This window comes from Pteropus medius, unplaced genomic scaffold (genome assembly GCF_902729225.1).
Source record: "Pteropus medius unplaced genomic scaffold, Ma_sr-lr_union100, whole genome shotgun sequence".
NCBI lineage: Eukaryota > Metazoa > Chordata > Mammalia > Chiroptera > Pteropodidae > Pteropus > Pteropus medius.
This window is the reverse complement of record NW_024351729.1, coordinates 13528664-13539067: the sequence shown is the minus strand read 5'-3', so window position 1 is coordinate 13539067 and position 10404 is coordinate 13528664. Positions and strand designations below refer to the sequence as shown.

General features: G+C 41.0%; 1 protein-coding gene and 1 long non-coding RNA gene across 9 annotated transcripts in view; one reads left to right on the top strand and one right to left on the bottom strand.

The window, feature by feature from the left end:
* Positions 1-231: 231 nt before the first annotated feature.
* LOC120587567 (uncharacterized) lies at positions 232-5128 on the bottom strand. Of its 2 annotated transcripts, none has more exons than XR_005649013.1 (2): positions 5045-5128; positions 232-4460 (listed from the first exon to the last, which is right to left on the bottom strand). It is a non-coding gene; the product is annotated as an uncharacterized LOC120587567 (long non-coding RNA). The 2 variants fall into 2 exon arrangements; XR_005649012.1 differs by lacking the exon at positions 5045-5128 and adding an exon at positions 4616-4724.
* Positions 4382-10404, top strand: part of INO80D (INO80 complex subunit D) — a 64717-nt gene continuing 58694 nt past the window's right edge. Inside the window, exon 1 of one of the 7 annotated variants that reach the window (XM_039844535.1) lies at positions 4382-4518. The gene's annotated coding sequence lies outside the window, so the exon portion shown is untranslated. The other 6 variants (XM_039844530.1, XM_039844531.1, XM_039844536.1 and 3 more) reach the window with 6 other exon arrangements.

Sequence of the window (10404 nt, the reverse complement as noted above, 5' to 3'; positions counted from 1 at the left end):
ATAGAAATAGTTGTTAAGTTCCCAGCGGGTCCACAAAAGCTTGGTTAACCTGAAGTGTGTAGAGAAATGAACAGTCACCTTTGTGTTGATCTCTGCCTATTCTAAGGACTCTATGGATTTCTTTTCTTATTACATTTTAGCTAACCACTGCTTTTGGGACACAGTTTTTTCATTATAAATTATGGAAAAAGATGACTTACACTTACAATTCTATCCAAATCCAATCCTTAATTCTATTTTAGGCTGTTTACTTTTACTGATCATTACTTAAACTATGACTTCAACCGGAGAGTTATTTTCTTTAGCCTAAGGTCAGGAGTCAATAGAATAGCCCAAGAATGCTAGGGCTTAGGTTATGACATTACCTTCTCTACCTGCAGCACGATGAGAAGGCAGTGAAACAGCACCAGGGCCCTGTCTTGCCCCTGCTGCTGCCAGTGACCATCTGGTTCCTGGAAGATATCTTTTGGCCCTTGCGAGGATTTAAAAAAAACATTTTTTTTTTGGTTTCTGATTTGGCATCAGGTAGTAGTTCCCAGGTCTTTGTGCCCCTTGGTTAGGTGTTAGAACTTGAGAGATTACCTGATCATGTGTGTTTTAACTATAGTTGAATTTATATTACAGAAATTTCATTCTTAAATAATCTAAAGCTATGATGTGGAAGTCTGCCAAATACAACGCTTGTCGCAGAAACATTTCCTTGCAGGGCACAGTAACCACAATAAAACCAAAATCTTTGTTTTAGATATTTAGATAGAAACATCACCAACAAATGTTTCTAAAACAAAATGCTTAAAGTGAAAAACATTTGTGTCTATAGCCATCATAATAGTGTGGTTTAAAAAACATTTAGGATCTGTCTAACCCCCACTTCTACCTTTTTACCTCCTTGAGTTTTGACACTAGCTAAGGACTCCTGGTATAACATTAGAGCCTGCCTTAGAAATGTTAGAAAAACATTTGTATGATTAGGGAAGATTTATATTCACACGCCTACCCCTCCAAAAAAGAAAAGAAAAGAAAAGAAAAAAAAAAAAACCCACTAAATCTATACAACTATGTCTGCTGTCACTGTCTTTTTAAACACCTGGTAATTTTGTCAGCACATATTTGCCAGTAAAGGAATGGCTTTATTGCTTAAAGACCTCTTATATATTAAACATGCACACATATATCTTTCCCTTTAAGTCTACATAATCTAGAATGAGACTTTTTAAGGATATAGGTGGTATTTTCTTAATAACTTCATTATAATATTCACAATAAAGTGGTTAATTTTTACAAAATTAAAATCACTATCAAAAGGCAGATCAATTACTTAAGAAAGTAAGGCATAATAACAGAATAAAAACACTACTGCTTCAAGTATCACATAGGTAAAATTATGCTATTTTTAAAAAGATCTAGTCATCCACTGACAAGATCTTTTTAAAAATAGCATAATTTTACAACCATAGATAACATTTCTAATTATGCCCGTGCTTAACAACATATACTTTTTTCAGGATCAGGAAGTCTCTCTTATAGTGCATTTCAATTGACAAATATATTTTTTGTATTCCTCAAAACAATGGATAGACAGGTATTAGACTTCGCAAAGGTGAAATAAGCTACCGGTTGCCACTTATGAATGAAGAGAGCTCCAACTGCTGGCTACTCCAAGTTTGTTTTTGGCAAAGGGCATTTGGCAGGAAGTTAGCATTTCCATATATAGAGAGCACAGAGCTGTAGTAGGCTTCTGGGAAACTCTACAGTAGGAGAATTTGGAATCTAATTGGAAAGTTTTAGGGCCAAGTAGGTTTACAATCACTGAATGTGAAGACAGTTATCTCAACTGTATTTAAAAGGAGAAAGAAAGAGAAAGGAGGAGGAAGAGAGAAAAGAAAGAAAAATAATTTTAGAGCTCTGGGGGGGGAATTAAGTGAGAGCACACGCATAAAAGCGTCCAGTGAGGTTATCAAGATGCATTATGTACTCAATAATGTTAGCCAAATTTGAGCAGTGGGAATTTTAGTGGGCAAACATAGGATTATTTAAGATTAATTATGTCAGTAGTTTTGTTAGCACCTGCAGCTTCTAAGAATTATAGACATAGCCCCTGAAATAAGTTCAATTATCAACTGAAATAAACACTAATCAAATTCACTAGTATTGCAAATATAATGAGATTTCTTTCTTGGTTGGGCTATAATTCCCCAAGTCTGGGCTACTTAGCGCAGCTGGTAGATAAACATCATGGATTATAGCCATGTTCAAGTCAAGCTTTATAAAGAGAAGACAGTGAAATGCTAAGATTAGGCACCACATCCCTATCCCTAGATACATGTCATACAAATAAGTTTGTTGGTCACAAAAAAGGGACTGGATAAAAGGGTGCAGCCAGCTTAGAGCAAGCACATCTTAATTTCTCGAAAAATTCAAAGCCTATCTATAAAGTCATGACATATATAAGGAACAAGTTCGAAAACACGTTTTTCAAGTCCAGTAGAGTTCTCCGTTAAGGGAACTAATTTCCTTGTTATAACCAGCATGTTTGATCTCCAAATGTTTTTTAAAAATTGTAAATAGAACATAACTTCACAACTTAAGTTTCGAAGATGGTAAGAATTTTACTTTAATTTTTTCTAAAGAGGAAAAAAAACCCACAAAAAGAAAATCTACACTATTTAAGTACTGTATTCAAATTCAGACGATAAAAATGTGGGTCAGAATAAATATAATATCTGAACTTGCTTTAACATTATGGGAATTTCTAAATTCGAAAGTTCAAAAAATAAACATTTTGAAGTGGAGTTATCAGTTCTTTTCAAAATGCTCTGTAATAAATTTTAAATGAAAGAAATTCAATATTCTACTGATTTAAGGCACCAGTATTACAAATTAATTCCCACTTGGTTAGCCAACATGTGTCAGAAAAATAATTTCCTAAGATTCAATTCATCATTCCTGCAGAACATACAAAAAGATCCTCTGGTCATGTTCTAGTATTCTCTTTCTCACCAAAACTAAAAATATCTTGCAATTTATTCTCCTTCAGTAAGAGTTCTACGGGAATCGGTGCAAGTGGGCACCTTTCTCACCTCTGTGCTACCTCAGCACTCTGTAACTTTGATCCCATTTATCTACTAAGATTTGCTCATTAAAAAAGATTAATGCCATCCACTGTAATATATTAAAAAGTACTTTTTACAGGCTGGCAGCACACTGGAAGTTCTGAACCAACCACATTTCAACCCTAACAAAACGACGTATTTCTCAATTCTGTGACACAACGAAGTGGACAGCAACATGTGTAACGCACCAAAGATCTAAAACTTAAAAAACCTAAATAAATTAAATGCCCAGACAGAAAATTCTTAATAAGCCATCTTACTTAAAATTGAAAGCTGTCCTTAAAATCTATTTCCAGTTTTACAGTAACGTTTCTTCGTGGGCAGACCACAACAGAATTAGGATTATTTCCAGAAACGTGGTCAGTTATACCTAAGTTGTATTTTACTCCCCCAGTGATCTCTGCGCCTTTATTTGCGCTGTGAAAAATAAACAGCTGTATCATGTCTTTCTGGGCCATCAATAGGTTTTATTTACATTGTTTTGAGAAAAGGAGACAAAAAGACGTCCCTTTATAATTGTCTTTCAGCAATCTGTTTTGAGAGAAATGTGTAACACACAATTTTATACATAATATAAGGAAACATAAATATCTATATATACAAAAACAGACATATAAACAGACAAAGATAAAGTGGCTGTGAAGTCTCTTAAAGTATAAATTTATAAATTGACCGCCTGACACATAACTTAGGTCTGTAATGGAGAAAAATCATTGAGTGCAAAAAACCACGAAAACACCACTGTCACTAACAGAGAAAAAATTAAATAGAAAACAAAAAACAATAATCACCGGAAAACCTGGGTCTTGTAAAGATTTTTTTCCATCAGAAGATGCAGAAACATTTTTCCCCCTGATGCAAATGAAAACGTTTCTCAAGCACCCCCAGCTTCTTCCCTGCTTTTCCCCCCAGGCGCCGGTGTAGACGGCCGGTGTGGACTTTTTTCCAAAGATGAGAAGTAGAAATTTGTACTTTATCGGGAGCGGGTGCACTTTTCCCCCTCGCCCCCCTTTCCTCTGCCTCCAAGATGGTAGGAAAGTTGTCGTTTCGGAGGGCAGAGGAGCGGCTCTCTGGTGTTATGTCCTCGCAGTGCCTGTAGTGGTGCTGTAGGAGGCTGCTGCCTCTTCTTGTGCAGCCCCGGCAGCCCTGCCTTCTTGGCTGGAGAGTATATTCAGGGATTTCCCCTTAATAATCACCGACCCTGGGAGCACTTTTTAGTTTCCAAAATAAAAATATGATCCTCACCCCTCTTGCCTGACAGGGAAAGGCTCTCGCTGGAGCCCAGGGGGGAGCAGTAGCAGCGGCAGCCGAGCTTCCTAGTCCATTGCCAGCGCCTCTCACTCTGATCTGTCAGCCCAGCCGAGGGAAAAGGGGGGAAGGAGAAAAAAAAAAAAGCAGCTGAAAGGTAAGCAGAGGCGGCCCCAGGCCCGGCCCACATCCCCGGGCTCCCGTAGGGCGGCGGGCTGGGCCGCGCAGGCAGGGCGGGCGGCGAGCGCGCTTACGTGAGGCCGGGGATTTGCCGGCCCGCGCCAGGCCCGGGACAGAATGAAAGGGTGAGAGGGGCCGGCGCCGCGGTGCCGGGGGCTGGGGACCTGGGGGCCTCGGGGGCGGCGACGGCAGGCGGGCGGACGAGGTCCAGCCGGGGCCGGAGCCGGGCGAGCGGCGCGGCCTGCGCGGGCCGGGGTGGGGGTGCGGGGCGGGGTGGGGGTGCCGGCTAGGCCTCGGGCCGGCGGGCCCCGCGGCGACCGCGCCCTGCCCCCGCACCCGGGCCTCCCCGCATCCCCTCTGGTCCCCGGGGGCCTCCGGGCGGGACGGCGGCGCTGCGGGGCTGAAGGTTGCGCCGGCCGGGAGGCTCCGCCGCGGGGCGGCAGGGCCGGGCTGCCGGGACAGGGGCGGCAGGGCCTAGGAGTGGGGACCGGGCGCCCACCCACCGCTTCCCCTCGGGTCTCTCGCAAACGTCCCCTCCCCCATTCCGGTAACAAATTTATTAATCCCCCCTCCTCCGCGCTCCGGGCGGCCTGGCCGGGGCGGGGCAGGCGGCCTGGCGGGCGTGGGGTGGGGTGGTGGGGCGGTGAGGCGGTGAGGAGTCAGGTGCAGCCGCGGCCCGGAAAGTTTCCTTTTAGGCCCGAATGGGGGGTTGCCCTCCTTTGGAGGAGCCCTGGTGCTAGCGCTCGCGACCCCCGAGGGCGTGGGGGAGAGCACTCGGCTATTTTGAAACTCTTTGCCAGTTCCTGTCCATTGAAGGTACTCCGCCCCTGCACCCCTCGCCCGCGCCCCACCCCACTCCCCGGCGAGCCCTTCCAGGGCTGCAAACTCCAGCCCATTCCCCAGGAGCCCCCAGGCTGGGGAGAGGGCCTTCTCTTCCCCATTGGAAAAGTTTTCCAGGGATTTTTCTTAGCTTATTAGTTAGTGACTGGGCTGTTTTGCGGTGGGAAGGGAGGAGGTAAATTCAGGTTGTATTTCTACAGGGCAGGCTTTCCTAATAGCCTTTTTAGCCCTCACCCCAGAAACCGGGGGTATTTTTTTCAAATACAGCGCCTCCTCCCCCTTGCACCTCGGACTCCTCTGGGTCTCCAGCCCCCTTTTCTGCACAGCCCCCGTAAGGGAAAAACTGTAGGGAACGGTGAGGATACTGTCAGTGAGCGGGGCTGGGTTTTTGGAGCAGCCCCCAGTGTAGGAGTTTCCTGTCCTGTTTGGTCACTGTCCGGTGAAACAAACACATGAATGAACCCAAGGGGGAGACCCTAGTTGTCACAACGCTTGGAAGCATTAAAAATTAGGAGGGAGCGAGAAGGTGGGCAAGGCAGCTCCTGAACAAGGTGAAAATCAGTAGTTGATTTATTCTGATAATAACTATTTGGATTGATGTGATGTCTTATATTCGACCCTAGAAATAAAAAAAGAAAATGGGGATTTTAAGGAAGGTGGTTATTGCTGCAACTCCGAAGGGTCTGTGGAAGAGCCCTCAGGGAACTGAACATAGCTGACACTGTGGTTTTGGTATTTTTTTCTTCTTCTATGTTTAAATGGATTCAATTTTAGCTATATTTTGGTGCCATGAGCTTTGAAAGCTGTTTTTTCTTTTTTCTTTTCTTTTTTTAAGTTAAATTTCCAAATCCTGATATCCCGGTTTTCAGGGATGGGATGTTTCCCGTGGCTACACTTAACCTTCTTCTGGTTGTTCTTTATGTGGAAGTTGGAATGCTAATGTACCCTGCGCCCCACTACCAACCTCCGGTGTGGGCATGTTTGGAGAGGTTATTTTTCTTCATTCATTTGTCGTTTTCCTTTCTTTTTAGTATACCTAGGGCAGTATGTTGTGTATATGTATGTCCTGCCTGATGGCAGGCTGGCTTTCACTGGCAGAGGTGTTTCACATTCTGACCACTTAACCCCCAGAACACTATTACCCAGTGAAAAGCTGGCACTTTGCAGAGTAATGGATAACCCATGACTTGGTGGGTGCTTACTTCTGTCAGGCATGGAAGTGAGACTCCTGTGATTCTTACTGTGTCTTTTCCTATTGTCTGCCTAAAATAAAACCCCTTCTGTTTCTCCATAGTGATAGATAGCCAGCCATAAATGGTTTAGTACTGTGCTTAAGAAAAGCCTAATATTTGAGATTGTATGGATTTCATACAAAAATGCAAATTACATTTAATGGTTGTTTAATTTTATTGATTAATCGAAATTGCTTATTGATGTGGACATTTCCATATACTTGTATACTCCAGGTTGTTACTTTTATTATATCTCGTTCTTATTTGCTCAGCATATTGGTTGGAAGAAATTATTCTATAAGTCTCTTCATGGAACATTTTAAGGTTTAAATCTGTTTGCCCAGTAATTTGATATTTTTAAGGTATAGTGTCAACTTCATGTTCCTAAGCTTTCAAAAACTGTGAATGTATAAATTCCAAAAGTTTTGTACTTTTTCTGCTTTGTCCCAAACATATATTTAATTTCCTAATCTAGTCTCCACAAGGGCTACTTTATTTCTAAGGAATGGCGGGTTTGATATTTTTAACTTACATTTTATTTGAATCTATAAAAGGCAAATATTAAGGGCAAATATTGAATTAATTTTAAATTGGCTATAGTAATACTTTTTCACTCTTAATTATTTAGTTTCAAAAATAGGTGTTTATTTTCATTGATAAGTGAAATAATCAAGTTTTCTTTCCTCTAAAAGATTGTATAAGGAAATTTGTATACCCCACCCCAACTGTTTTTCTTAGCAAAACAACATGTCACTGCTATTTTTAGAAGAATGAATTTTAGTTTAGATGAATTTTTAAATTTCTAAGTCAGAGCACCCAAAATTAAACAAGTCTTAAAAAAAAATAAATGCTGGATCCATTCATTTTTATCTGAGATGTTCCCCCCAGGGTTAGCAGCTCTCACCATCCAGGTTTGGAACAATAGTTATGGATCTTGAGAGACCACTTAAGTCTTAATACAGTTAGCAGTGTTCTCATACATGTAACACCCTGTCTCTCCATACACACTTGGTAAGTTGTAAGCAGTAGGTGGATAGGTGAGACTGAGTTGGAGGCAGCAAATTATCCCCAAAGCAGATACTCCACTGCATATACAATGGAGTCACATCCAAGTCCTTTTACTTTATGCTAATGTAACTCTGTCCCAGAGTCCCAACTTGTAATGCTGATTTTAGACAATGCTTTTGGCTATTTTGAGACACTTGCAAAGATACTCTGAACCAAAGTTTAAAGTTGAAACCTTAGGCCTCTCTCTCTTTTGCCTCCTTCCACTTAAGATTGTTGGCTATTTGGTTCTGATTCTTTTCCACAATATGATTTGTTTTTTGAGATAGCTTTTCAGTTAAATTTTATTTGTAGCATGATATCCTCAACACATTTGGACTGGGCTTTAGTTCTCATCCCAGCTCTTCCACTGGATAGGTTACTTGATCCTTGGTTTCTTTATATGTAAAATGGAAATAACATTTTTTTGATGTAAGGATTAGATGAGATAGCCTATGTGCCTGGCTCTTAGTAGGATTTTGCTTAGATGTTAATTCCCCCAGTCCACCTTACCTTTCTGTTAACACCACCTAGGTACTATTTCTCTTGTTTACTTTTTTTTTTTCTGACTAAAAGTAATACATGTTCATGTTCATCCCATTTAGACCTACTTATCCCACTCAAGAGATCATCATTCTTAACATTTTGTTGTTCTGGCTGTCTCTCTCTCAATTGTGTGTGCATACAACATAAACATAATCTTAGGACTTTCCGTTTAACAACATTGTGTTGGTTAAAAGCTTGGGCTCTGGAGTCACACTGGCTTTGGATCCTTCTTATGTGATTTGGACAAATTACTCAATCTCACTTTCAGTTTCTTCATAGGGTTGCTGTGATGATTAAGTGAGGAATTGCACATAAAGCCTTTAGAATGGTGCCTAGTGCATGACCTTTAGGTAATATTTTCCTCTATAGATTTTTAATATTTCTCAATGTGAATTTTTTCAGTGTGATTGAGTTCTTGACTCAGTATATACTAATAGTACCAGTGAGTATTTAAGTACAAGTAGATTGTAATTACCTTCATGGGGCAAATAAATATTTTTGTGCCATTAAAAAAATTAGCAGTATGTTCATAGAAACTTTCAGCAGCTTGATGCTAGTCTAATCTCTGCTGTTGAATTTTGAGTTGGCAAATGTAAAGTATACCAGTGGGCAAAGAAGGTACAGATTTACTTTTTTACTTCTAGCTCCTTTTAAACTCCGGAAGTAATCTGCCTGCCTGCCTGTGTGTGTGTCTGTGTTGCATGGATTTGAAGGCACTGAATAGTTTGTGGCTTTGGTGGCCTCACCTTGGGAGGGTGGGATGTTTACCTGAGGTGCTGGTAGGAGTTGCTCAAGCCAGTGCTCAAGCCAGTGCTCTAGTTCATTTAACAGTAACAGTGGGCTTTGTAATACAAAGACACATTCTCTGCCCTTGAGAAGTTTTTAGTCTAGTGAAAAAAAAAAAAAGCTGACACTTATAATAGTGAATGATAAGGGATAACTTTGCCTGGAGGAAGGAAACCTATTTATTTTGGCTGAGGAGCAAGCCTTAAAGTGCGGATTTTCCAGGGGTGTTTCTGCCCTAAGCAAATGGGAGGAGTTAGAAAGGCATTCCAGGAGGTAGGACCTGCAGGTATGAATAAATGCCTAAGGACACAAGAGTATTCTGTGTTGCAAATTGTAGGAGTTGTAGGAATAGAAATAAATAGTGGGAGAGGCGAGGTCTGCCTGGCCAGGCCCTAATGAGTTTAATGTGTTAGGCTAAAGAGTTTGGATTCCTTTTACATTTATAAGCAGACCCTGAGGCTTTTGGCCAAATAACTTATTTATGTTTTAGAGGACTTGAGTTGTACAAAGAGAGGAATAAAGGAAGGCAAGACTGGATCTAGACCAGGGAGACTGCTGCCGAGAAGATATCGAAGGTTTGAAGGTAGTGGCAATGGCCGTGGCGGTGGCGATGGCGATGGCGATGGCGATGGGGGTGGACAGAAGTGGAGAGGCCAGTTATAGAGGTAAAGTGGTCTGTGTAGGTTAACTGGATGTAGATTTGGGAGTCATCCTTGTATAGATGACAGCTGAAGTTGTAGAAGTAGAAATGAGCTGCTGACATGAAAAAAATTAGTATATTTTGTGGGAAATTTTGAATTTTTATCTTATTTTGAGAAATTGAATGGTCTAGAGACCTGGGCCTGCATTTTTTTTTTTTTCTTTTTTAATCACAACATTTTCCTGGAACTGGTTTGAGTCAACCTTCTTTCAAGAAAGAGAAAGTGGCCAACAGAGTTAAATGCTATAGAGAGGTCAAGTAAGATAAGGATGTCAAGTGTATATGGAATTTAGCAACAAAGAGGCCATTAGTTTCACATTCTTTGAAGAAAAGAACTTTGAGGAATATAGCTACAACTTAGTTTTTCTTCTTGTCCTGCACTATAGGGTTTCTGTAACAACTGAGAGTGACTGTGGTATGGATAGGAATTCAAAAAGCCTTTTTTGTAAAGGATGATTAACTGGAGCTAATAAGTGCTGTAACCAAATCAGACACTGCTCATTCCGCTAGTATTTCCCATTACAAGAACATTAGTATACAGAGGCTGTATAGAATGTAAAAAATATTTTTAATATTAGATTTTTAATAAGAATTATAAGAAACAATTCTCAGTGGATTCTGTTACTGTCTCCCCAAGAAAGCGGGAGAGCCTAACTTAACGGAGAATTACACTTTACTATTTAGAAAACCATTAGCGGCTGGAGAGTGCATTTTA